Source organism: Phyllobates terribilis, unplaced genomic scaffold (assembly GCF_046119375.1).
Source record: "Phyllobates terribilis strain yellow unplaced genomic scaffold, ASM4611937v1 Scaffold_5__5_contigs__length_657084704, whole genome shotgun sequence".
NCBI lineage: Eukaryota > Metazoa > Chordata > Amphibia > Anura > Dendrobatidae > Phyllobates > Phyllobates terribilis.
Window position 1 is genome coordinate 146,182,775 of NW_027362765.1, and position 12,205 is coordinate 146,194,979.

At 45.9% G+C, this 12,205-nt stretch overlaps 1 protein-coding gene across 1 annotated transcript in view; it reads left to right on the top strand.

The window, feature by feature from the left end:
- CD79B (CD79b molecule) overlaps positions 1–12,205 on the top strand; it is a 31,941-nt gene that overhangs the window by 14,736 nt on the left and 5,000 nt on the right. The gene's annotated exons all lie outside the window — the stretch shown is intronic.

Below are 12,205 nucleotides of genomic sequence, written 5' to 3' on the forward strand. Positions count from 1 at the left end.
CGCCAGCTGAATAGTGAGTGCAGCTCAGAATTTTAATACAGATGTAATTTAAGATAAGTGTAAGAAAAACGAATTTAATGTATCTACACAACAACTCTTCCAACAGAATAATGAGCGCAAATCTGAGGGTTAATAAAGGCTGTAATTTAAGATCAGTACACAATTAGTTATGTAATGTATAATGTATGTACAAAGTGATCCTACCAACAGAATAGTAAATGCAGCTCTGAAGTCTGTGGCTTACCGCCAGTGACAGCAGGCCACACTACTGCTATGGGTCCCGTGAGCCAGGGGGACCCTGTGTCAGCACCCGCACCGGGCCCCCTCTCAGCCCATCAGCACCCGCACCACCCACCTGTACAGAATGATGGGGGTGGAAGCATCTGCTAACACTCCCTCCTCCATCATCATTGCTCCCATAGACGTGAGGAATGATGATGGAGGAGGGAGCGTTAGCAGATGCTTCCACCCCCATCATTCTTCCTCGGCGTCTGACGTCTTAGAGCAGCGGGCGTGATGACGTCATTACAGGGCACCTGCAGTTCTGAGGTGTGCGGCTATTCACACCACAGGCTCAGCAGACCGGAGCAGTGGGTGGAACCAGGGGAGGTGAGAATTGTATTTATTTTTTTAAATCAGTGACTGGTGGCCATAATCGCGTATGGAGGACCGTGGGGGTGCATTTTATTGTATGGAGGACCATGGGGAGTGCATTATACTGTATGGAGGACCATGGGGGTGCATTTTATTATATGGAGGACCATGGGGGTGCACTATACTGTATGGAGGACCATGGGGTATGCATTATACTGTATGGAGGACCATGGGGAGTGCATTATATTGTATGGAGGACCATGGGGAGTGCATTATATTGTATGGAGGACCATGGGGGTGCATTATATTTTGTGGAGGACCATGGGTGTGCATTATATGGTATGGAGGACCATGGGGGTGCATTATATTGTATGGAGGACCATGTGGAGTGCATTATATTGTATGGAGGACCATGGGGAGTGCATTATATTGTATGGAGGACCATGGGGGGTGCATTATATTATATAGAGGACTATGGGGGATGCATTATACTGTATGGAGGACCATGGGGGGTGCATTATACTATATGGTGGACCATGGGGGTGCAATACATAGAAAGGGTAAAGTTGGAAGAGACCTCCAGGGTCATGTGGTCCAACCCCCTGCTCAATGCAGGATTCACTAAACCATCTCAGACAGATGTCTGTCCAGCCTCTGTTTGAAGACTTCCATTGAGGGAGAACTCACCACTAGTGATGAGCAAGCACTAAAATGCTTGGGTACTTGTTGCTTGGGTCGAGCAAATTGGAATACTCGGGTGCTCGACCCGAGCAACGAGCCCAATGTAAGTCTATGGGAAACTCGAGCATTTTTCAGGCAGCTCCCCACGGCGGTCTGCAGAGGGCCTAAAAATTGCCCAAATCGATGGGAACAGTGCTCAAATGACATGGGAACAGCATGGGGAAGACCCCTGGAAGCATTTCTGACTCCCAGGTCACTGCAGTTAACAACGTTGTCAGAGTATTACGCCACTTTTACGGTCTCACAATAAAACATACCAAAACTAAACCAAAATGGATTTTCCTGGGAAATATGTTAAGGAACATCCTTTCCATGACATGCACAATGTATATAAAGCAAAATAAATAACCAAAAACAAAAATACTCCTCCACACCTTGGGCTATGTTCACACGTAGCGTTTTTGATGCTTTTTTGCACTTTTGCATTGCTTTCAACAAAGACAAATGCATTCACTGGGAAATGTCATTTTAACATTTTACAACCTTATCTGGCCATGTGGTGTGTGATACATCATCAGACACATGCATACAGTGCTGAAAAGACATGGGAACAGCATGGGGAAGACCTCTGGAAGCATTTCTGACTCCCAGGTCACTGCCTAAAAGTGTGCCCATCATAAGTGATCCTTGGAGCATGTGAAGATGCCTCCCGCCATGCACCTGTCATTGCAGACTTGCAACAATCACCGTCCACGTCCTTGTCCCAGTGCAGCGTTCAGTTGTCCCTACCCCATTCCTTGGAATGCAAGCGCAAGTATGCAGCCAGCCACCCACCCACCCACAGGCTGCAATACTATACTGCCAAATTTTTGACAGCTGCTTGCACTTGAAATGTGCCTTTTAGGCTCGTGGTGGCGGAAGCTTTTCATAACCTCATGCCGGCTGCGGCCGGGTGTCCATACTTGGTCCCCAGCTGCCACTGTTTCTGCAGCATCGGCGTCTCTGCCTCCTGCCCGGCAGAGACGCCGTTCCCCTTACTGCTGCGGTCCTGCTCCGACGTCTTCTGGCCTCCATGCAGCTGCTGCTGGTGCACGCAGCCTCCCCGGCTCTGTGCTTAGGGCACGCACGCGCGCGCGCGCGCTCGCTCCCTCCCTCTTAAAGGGGCCACGCGTGCCGTCCTAAAAAGGCTCCGGCCAATGGCCGGAGGACTTCCCCTATGAAAGGCACCTCCTCCAATATGGAGGTGCCCGTGCAAGGTTGTAGCTTTGTGTTTGATACTCTGCTTCAGCCCTCAGGTCCCACTGCTAGCCTGACTACTAGTCCAGCCCGCCAGCCAGACTACAAGTCCAGCCCGCCAGCCAGACTACAAGTCCAGTCTGTCTGCTTGTCTACTCTCCAGTCCGCCAGTCTGTCTATGGGCTCTGTCCGCCTGCTTACCTGGAAGCACCTGCCAGTTACCTGCTGTGCCTACCAGCCAGCCTACCTGGAGGCTCCTGCCTGTGTCCTGCCATTTCACTTACCTAGAAGCACCTGCCTGTTACCTGTCGTGCCTACCAGCCAGCCTACCTGCAGGCTCCTGCCTGTTACCTGCCGTGCCTGCCAGCTCGCTTACCTAGAAGCACCTGCCTGTTACCTGCCGTGCCTACCAGCCAACCTACCTGTAGGCTACTGCCTGTTACCTGCCGTGCCTGCCAGCCTGCTTACCTAGAAGCACCTGCCTGTTACCTGCCGTGCCTACCAGCCAGCCTACCTGGAGGCTCCTGCTTGTTACCTGCCGTGCCTGCCAGTCAGTCTGCCTGGATCACCCGTCAGCCTGCCTGCCGTGCTCATCTGCTGTACCGGTCAGTCCCTGCCTTCTGACCCGTGAGAGTCACCTGCTCTCATAAAAGGTCGGTCCCCAGAGTAGCACCTGGTCCCTCTGCTCGGTCCTTCCCTGGTCAAGGAGTCGACTGAGCCGCCGTACGGCCTTGGTCGGTCAGAGTTGATACCTAGTTACGCCCCTCAGGTCCCTCCTTGCACCGCAGCACAGAGGTTAAACCACCCAGATCCGTAACAGTTTCTCCCGGTGTCGCCTCCGCCTTCCACAAGCACGGGTCCCACAACATTACCCGTGCCCTCCCCAATGCACTTACTGGGAAGGACCGCCTAACCACAAACACGTGGACAGGTGAATGTGGCCAGGGACGGTACGGAGCCAGTCCACAACTTTTTTTGCTGAGAGTTGTATTTAGCTCGGTGAAAGGACTGGCATAGAGGGAAACCGTATCTACCCTGCGTGTCATTTCTCCCAGGAAGTCCTCTAATGCAGCTTGTTGCAGAAGCAATGGCAGCCCGTCCAGCATCAACTCGCACTTGTCTGTGGTGCTTTGACACACACAAATCTTTCTTTGCTCATTTAATTTCTTGAATACAGAGTTGGACAATGGCCTGATCTGTAATGCGGTTTAAGAAATAACATGCATAAGCATGGCCGATCCACATTAAAAAAGCAGCCACAGAGTGTCCGGGAACCTTCTGCCACACTTTTCTTAGCCAGGGCTGCTTCTCGGCAGGGTTGGACGGGTCCACCAGAGAACCGGAGACTCCTCCAGCGGGCCCTGGCTTCTCCTTCAGGAGAGTTCATAGTGCCGAGGTGAGGCCATGGTGATGATAGAGGCCACCATCTGCTTAGTTTTCTGTTACTTGGAATGCAAGTGCAAGTATGCAGCCAGCCACCCACCCACAGGCCGCAACACTAAACTGCCAGATTTCTGGGCAGCTGCTTGCACTTGAAATATGGCCTTTTAAGCTCGTGGAGGCAGAAGCTTTTCACAACCTAATGCCGGCAGCGGCCCGGTGTCCATACTCGGTCCCCAGCCCCCACTGTTTCTCCCGGTATCGTCTCCGCCTTCCACAAGCACGGGTCCCACAACATTACCCGTGCCCTCCCAAGAGCACTTACTGGGAAGGACCGCCTAACCACAAACATGTGGACAGGTGAATGTGGCCAGGGACGGTACGGAGCCAGTCCACAACTTTTTTTGCTGAGAGTTGTATTTAGCTCGATGAAAGTACTGGCATAGAGGGAAACCGTATCTACTCCGGCTGTCATTTCTCCATCACCAGGTTCCGTCCATTGTCACACACGACCATGCCTGGCTGTATGTTCAGCGGTGAGAGCCATAGATCAGGCTGCTGTGTTACAGCTTTCAACAACTCTGCAGAGCTGGGCGGTTTGTCAATTAAGCATTAAGCATGTTATCTTCAGCACAGCCTGTTGCCGCTTGGCCAAGGCAGTGCTGCAGTGCTGTCAGCTTGTGACTGATGTGGTCATTTCGGAGATAGAGGAGGAGGTGCATGAGCTGAACAATGTGATTACATTGAGGTTAAATTGGTGACGCTGTTTTTTATACTAAAGAAAGATCCTATTGTTTTGGTTTTTTTACGTTATTTTTTAAGACAAATGCATTCACTGGGAAATGTCATTTTAACATATTACAACCTTATCTGGCAATGTGGTGTGTGACACATCATCAGACACATCCTGTTTTATTTATGATGGAGGGACTCTGATAGTCATAAAGCCTATTTTTATAGGGCCATCAGACGGCCCTTACTATTCTTAAAAGGCCAGCAGTCGGCCCTCGCTATTGTTAGAGAGCCATCAGCCAGCTATGCTTTTTTGTTCCCATTATTAACAAGTGGGTCTCCTATAATGTTATTGCGTATCCAGTGACTGCAAGGCCTGCCAAAAATTTGGACGCAACCCAATACCCCTTTGAAGAGACATAGAGGAGGGTCTCAGTAAAAAAAATGTTCCCATTATAAAGGAGCGGGTCTCCTATAGTGGTAATGCTCATGCTGTGACTGCAAGGGCTGCCAAAATTTGGGAAAAACCCCACTAAGAATTTAAAGACACATAGAGCAGGGCCACAGTAACGACAAATTCCCATTAGAAAGGAGAGATTCTGCTATACAGTTATAGGGAATGCAGTGAGTCCAACGGCTGACCAATTTTAGGAAAAACCCCACTAAGAATTTAAAGACACATAGAGCAGGGCCACAGTAAAGACAAATTCCCATAAGAAAGGAGAGAGTCTGCTATACAGTTATAGGGTATGCAGTGACGCTAACAGCTGACCAAATTTAGGAAAAACCCCACTAAGAATTTAAACACATACAGAGCAGGGCCACAGTAACGAGTACGACAAATTCCCATAAGAAAGGAGAGAGTTTGCTATACAGTTATAGGGTATGCAATGAGTCCAAAGGCTGACCAATTTTAGGAAAAACCCCACTAAGAATTTAAAGACACACAAAGCAGGGCCACAGTAACGGGTACGACAAATTCCCATTAGAATGGCACTGAGCAGTAGCGAGCATGCTCGCTCATCACTGCTCACCACCTCTATTGGCAGCCTGTTTCACTCATTGATCATCCTCACTGTCAAAAAGTTTTTTCTAATATCTAATCTGTATCTTCTCCCATTCAGTTTCATCCCATTGCTTCTAGTCTTTCTTTGTGCAAATGAGAATAAAGCTGATTCCTCTACAGTGTGACAGCCCTTCAGATATTTGTAGACGGCTATTAAGCCTCCTCTCAGTCTTCTCTTTTGCAAGCTAAACATTCCCAAATCCTCTAACCGTTCCTCATACGACATTGTTTGCAAACCGGTCACCATTCTGGTTTCTCTTCTCTGATCTTGCTCCAGTTTCTTTATGTCTTTTTTAAAATGTGGTCCCCAGAACTGGACACAGTATTCCAGATGAGGTCTGACCAAAGAGGAGTAAAGGGGAAAAATTACTTCACGTGATCTAGACTCTGTGCTTCTGTTAATGCAACCCAAAACTGTGTTTGCCTTTTTTGCTGCTGCATCACACTGTTGACTCATGTTCAGTTTGTGATCTATTAGTATATCCAAGTCTTCTTCACATGTACTGTTGCTTATCCCTATTCCTCCCATTCTGTATATGCTTTTTTCATTTTTCTTGCCCAGATGTAGGACTTTGCATTTCTCCCTGCTAAAAAACATGTTTAGATCTTTTTGAATCCTCTCTCTCTCTTCTCTAGTATTAGCTATTCCTCCTAGCTTTGTGTCATTATTATTATATTGTATAGAGGACCATGGGGGTGTATTATATTGTATGGAGGACCATGGGTGGTGTATTATATTGCATAGAGGACCATGGGGGGTGTATTATATTGCATAGAGGACCATAGGAGATTAATTATATTGTATGGAGGACCATGGGGGGTATATTATATTGTATGGCGGACCATGGTTGGTGTATTATATTGTATAGAGGACCATGGAGGGTGCATTATATTGTATATAGGACCATGGGGGGTGCATTATATTGTATGAAGGACCACGGGGAGTGCATTATATTCTACGGAGGACCATGAGGGGTGCATTATATTTTATGGAGGACCATGGGGAGTGCATTATTCTATATGGAGGATTATGGAGGGTGCATTATATTATATGGAGGGCGCATTATACTATGTCTAAGGTTATGTGGAGCCTTTATAATATTTGGAAGGCTATGTGAGGGGCCATTATACTGTATGCCAGCAATTATGCAGTGTGAAAGTTTGTGTGGGGTCCATTATACTGTTTGGAGGGCTAGTTCAGGCCATTATACAGTGTGGGGCCATTATACTGCATGTAGGCCCATTATACTGCATGGAGAGCTGTGTGGGGGCACAGTTGGGGGATCATACTGTGTTGGGGTCACCATACTTTGCCTTTGGAGTTGAGGTGGGGTACAGTAGGGTCAGTATACTGTGCATGTGGAGGCTAATGTGGAGGAATGCACCATGGGGGTATCATACTGTGTTTGGGGGCACTTTTGTTGGCATCATACTTTATGTGGGCAGTGAAAGAGTAATCTAGGACTTCATCAGGAGAAAAGGAGGAAAATCAGTATGTAAAGGCTGGAAAGCTGTGAGATATGCTCTTCAGTGACCACGACAATTATTAATTATTTTTTTTGTGTGTGTGGTGGGGGGTGGGGGGGCAATTAGAACTTTTGCTATGGGGCCCCATGATTTCTATGTACGCCTCTGTATGAAGTATAAGTGTAATGAAGGCTGTAGTTCAGGATGAGTACAAGATAAGTAAAGTAATGTACAATGTATGTGCACAGTGATTCCACCAGTATATGAAAGCTGCCCTGAAGGCTCAGTACAAGATACAGTAAGTAATGTCTTGTATTTATGGAGCAACGCATCTTTTTTGTAGGGTAGCTCTATAGGATTACAAAAGTAAAGTACCATGTATGACTTTACCATATTCATACTGCCACTACTGTCTATCTATATAAGCAATGTGATGAACACACACATTATAAGCTGATACATCAGGGCTGTTTCCTGTTTTTCACAGTAGTCATACAAAGTAAAAAAAAACACCTATTCTATATTTTAACCATGTATATTGTGTGGGCAAGATTTGTTTTCAACATATTCTGCACCTTGGTCGTGTGTATATATGTATATATTTCAACAGTGAAATTGCACCACCAAATATATATATATACAGTACAGTATATATATATATATACAGTACAGTGTATATATATATATATATATATACAGTACAGACCAAAAGTTTGGACACACCTTCTCATTTAAAGATTTTTCTGTATTTTCATGACTATGAAAATTGTACATTCACACTGAAGGCATCAAAACTATGAATTAACACATGTGGAATTATATACTTTAACAAAAAAGTGTGAAACAACTGAAAATATGTCTTATATTCTAGGTTCTTCAAAGTAGCCACCTTTTGCTTTGATGACTGCTTTGCACACTCTTGGCATTCTCTTGATGAGCTTCAAGAGGTAGTCACCGGAAATGGTCTTCCAACAATCTTGAAGGAGTTCCCAGAGATGCTTAGCACTTGTTGGCCCTTTTGCCTTCACTCTGCGGTCCAGCTCACCCCAAACCATCTCGATTGGGTTCAGGTCTGGTGACTGTGGAGGCCAGGTCATCTTGCGTAGCACACCATCACTCATCACTCTCCTTCTTGGTCAAATAGGGGGTCATTGTCCTGTTGAAAAATAAATGATGGTCCAACTAAACGCAAACCGGATGGAATAGCATGCCGCTGCAAGATGCTGTGGTAGCCATGCTGGTTCAGTATGCCTTCAATTTTGAATAAATCCCCAACAGTGTCACCAGCAAAGCACCCCCACACCATCACACCTCCTCCTCAATGCTTCTTGGTGGGAACCAGGCATGTAGAGTCCATCCGTTCACCTTTTCTGCGTCGTACAAAGACACGGTGGTTGGAACCAAAGATCTCAAATTTGGACTCATCAGACCAAAGCACAGATTTCCACTGGTCTAATGTCCATTCCTTGTGTTCTTTAGCCCAAACAAGTCTCTTCTGCTTGTTGCCTGTCCTCAGCAGTGGTTTCCTAGCAGCTATTTTACCATGAAAGCCTGCTGCACAAAGTCTCCTCTTAACAGTTGTTGTAGAGATGTGTCTGCTGCTAGAACTCTGTGTGGCATTGACCTGGTCTCTAATCTGAGCTGCTGTTAACCTGCGATTTCTGAGGCTGGTGACTTGGATAAACTTATCCTCAGAAGCAGAGGTGACTCTTGGTCTTCCTTTCCTGAGGTGGTCCTCATGTGAGCCAGTTTCTTTGTAGCGCTTGATGGTTTTTGCAACTGCACTTGGGGACACTTTCAAAGTTTGCCCAATTTTTCGGACTGACTGACCTTCATTTCTTAAAGTAACGATGGCCACTCGTTTTTCTTTACTTAGAATTTGTATTATGGCAAGAAAAAAGCAGCTAACAGTCTATTCAGTAGGACTATCAGCTGTGTATCCACCTGACTTCTGCACAACACAACTGATGGTCCCAACCCCATTTATAAGGCAAGAAATCCCACTAATTAAACCTGACAGGGCACACCTGTGAAGTGAAAACCATTTCCGGTGACTACCTCTTGAAGCTCATCAAGAGAATGCCAAGAGTGTGCAAAGCAGTCTTCAAAGCAAAAGGTGGCTACTTTGAAGAACCTAGAATATAAGACATATTTTCAGTTGTTTCACACGTTTTTGTTAAGTATATAATTCCACATGTGTTAATTCATAGTTTTGATGCCTTCAGTGTGAATGTACAATTTTCAAAGTCATGAAAATACAGAAAAATATTTAAATGAGAAGGTGTGTCCAAACTTTAGGTCTGTACTGTATGTATATATATATATAATATATATATATATATATATATATATATATATGTGTGTGTGTATACTTGGTGGTGCAATTTCAATGTTGAGGAGTGTATGTGTGTATTTAAATATAAATGTACACTACTCAAAAAAATAAAGGGTACACTTAAACAACAGAATATAACTCCAAGTAAATCAAACTTCTGTGAAATCAAACTGTGCACTTAGGAAGCAACACTGATTGACAATCAATTTCACATGCTGTTGTGCAAATGGAATAGACAATAGATGGAAATTATTGGCAATTATCAAGACACCTTCAATAAAGGAGTGGTTCTGCAGGTGGGGACCACAGACCACATCTCAGTACCAATGCTTTCTGGCTGATGTTTTGGTCACTTTTGAATGTAGGTTGTGCTTTCACACTCATGGTAGCATGAGACGGACTCTACATCCCATAGAAGTTGCTCAGGTAGTGCAGCTCATCCAGGATGGCACATCAATGCGAGCTGTGGCAAGAAGGTTTGCTGTGTCTGTCAGCGTAGTGTCCAGAGGCTGGAGGCGCTACCAGGAGACAGGCCAGTACACCAGGAGACGTGGAGGGGGCCGTAGGAGGGCAACAACCCAGCAGCAGGACCGCTACCTCCGCCTTTGTGCAAGGAGGAACAGGAGGAGCACTGCCAGAGCCCTGCAAAATGACCTCCAGCAGGCCACAAATGTGCATGTGTCTGCACAAACGGTTAGAAACCGACTCCATGAGGGTGGTATGAGGGCCTGACGTCCACAGATGGGGGTTGTGCTCACAACCCAACACCGTGCAGGATGCTTGGCATTTGCCACAGAATACCAGGATTGGCAAAGTCGCCACTGGCGCCCTGTGCTCTTCACAGATGAAAGCAGGTTCACACTGAGCACATGTGACAGACGTGACAGAGTCTGGAGACGCCGTGGAGAGCGATCTGCTGCCTGCAACATCCTTCAGCATGACCGGTTTGGCAGTGGGTCAGTAATGGTGTGGGGTGGCATTTCTTTGGAGGGCCGCACAGCCCTCCATGTGCTCGCTAGAGGTAGCCTGACTGCCATTAAGTACCGAGATGAGATCCTCAGACCCCTTGTGAGACCATATGCTGGTGCGGTTGGCCCTGGGTTCCTCCTAATGCAGGACAATGACAGACCTCATGTGGTTGGAGTGTGTCAGCAGTTCCTGAAAGATGAAGGCATTGAAGCTATGGACTGGCCCGCCTGTTCCCCAGACCTGAATCCGATTGAGCACATCTGGGACATCATGTGTCGCTCCATCCACCAACGTGACGTTGCACCACAGACTGTCCAGGAGTTAGCGGATGCTTTAGTCCAGGTCTGGGAGGAGATCCCACAGGAGACCATCCGCAACCTCATCAGGATCATGCCAAGGCGTTGTAGGGAGGTCATACAGGCACGTGGAGGCCACACACAATGCTGAGGATTATTTTGACTTGTTTTAAGGACATTACATCAATGTTGGATCAGCCTGTAGTGTGTTTTTCCACTTTAATTTTGGGGGTGACTCCAAATCCAGGCCTCCATTGGTTAATAAATTTGATTTCCATTGATGATTTTTGTGTGATTTTGTTGTCAGCACATTCAACTTTGTACAGAACAAAGTATTCAATGAGAATATTTCATTCATTCAGATCTAGGATGTGTTATTTGAGTGTTCCCTTTATTTTTTTGAGCAGTGTATATACACCAAGAAGTCATGGAATTATGAAAATCATAGTGTCAATAGACATGTTAATGATATACAAATGATGAAAAGGTCAAAACAAAATTTTCAAAACATTTCGATTCATTCAGTATTTGGTATGAGGCCCACATGTAGGAATCCCCGCACTTACACACTTTGGCTGCTATCAATGAGGTTATTAATGGTTGCCTGAGGAATATTCTGCCACACTGAATGCACTTGGGCAAATCATCAAGATCTGCTGCTGGCAGCTTGCTTTGCAATTGACGACTAATGACATCCCAGATGTGCTCGATAGGAGAGACATGGTGTAGACCTTGGCAGCAAATAGCTGCTTTATTCAGCAGCTGAAAACTTTGGCTATTAGAGGTAGGGTCCTAAGCAGAAGACTTCACATCCAGCATGACAACCCCTTTAAGTATACATCTACTGGCACCATCAGTTGAGACATGTCAGCACATAGGCACTAAAGAAAACAGAGCTTCCATTAACAGCTCATATATCAGAGATTCTCCAAACCAAAAGAAGGGGCATCGTATTTGGTAAAAAGAAAAACTAAATAATAACACTGAGGGGGCTTTTGTTTTAGGGCTGCTGGGGGTCCCAAAAAATAGATTTTTACACTAAGTACTGGCAAGGTACAGAACACAGGGGGGGTTTGGAAACAGCCCTCCAAATTGTCAGCTATTTTTTTTTGCAGGATTGTTCATCTGCCTCGAAATAACCAGTGTTGGTGAAAACGTCACTTCAAGGTCTAGCAGTTTCCTAATTTAATCTGAAACTGCTCAGTTCAGACTCCTATTAGTAGGAGGTTGTAGGTGGGTAAATAAGGCACATGATGGCGTCGGCTTAGTACTTTGCAAGAAAACCCACAAATCGGCTAAGTTTTCCTTGCCCCAGATGTGTCCATATTTGGCTCCAAATGTAATAGAGCTTCTTCACCAAATTTGAACACATAAGTATCCTTCACTGTACAGATCATCTCCTAACTTACAGATGTAAAAGAGGTGTCTTCTTCTGGTTCAGAAACAGCG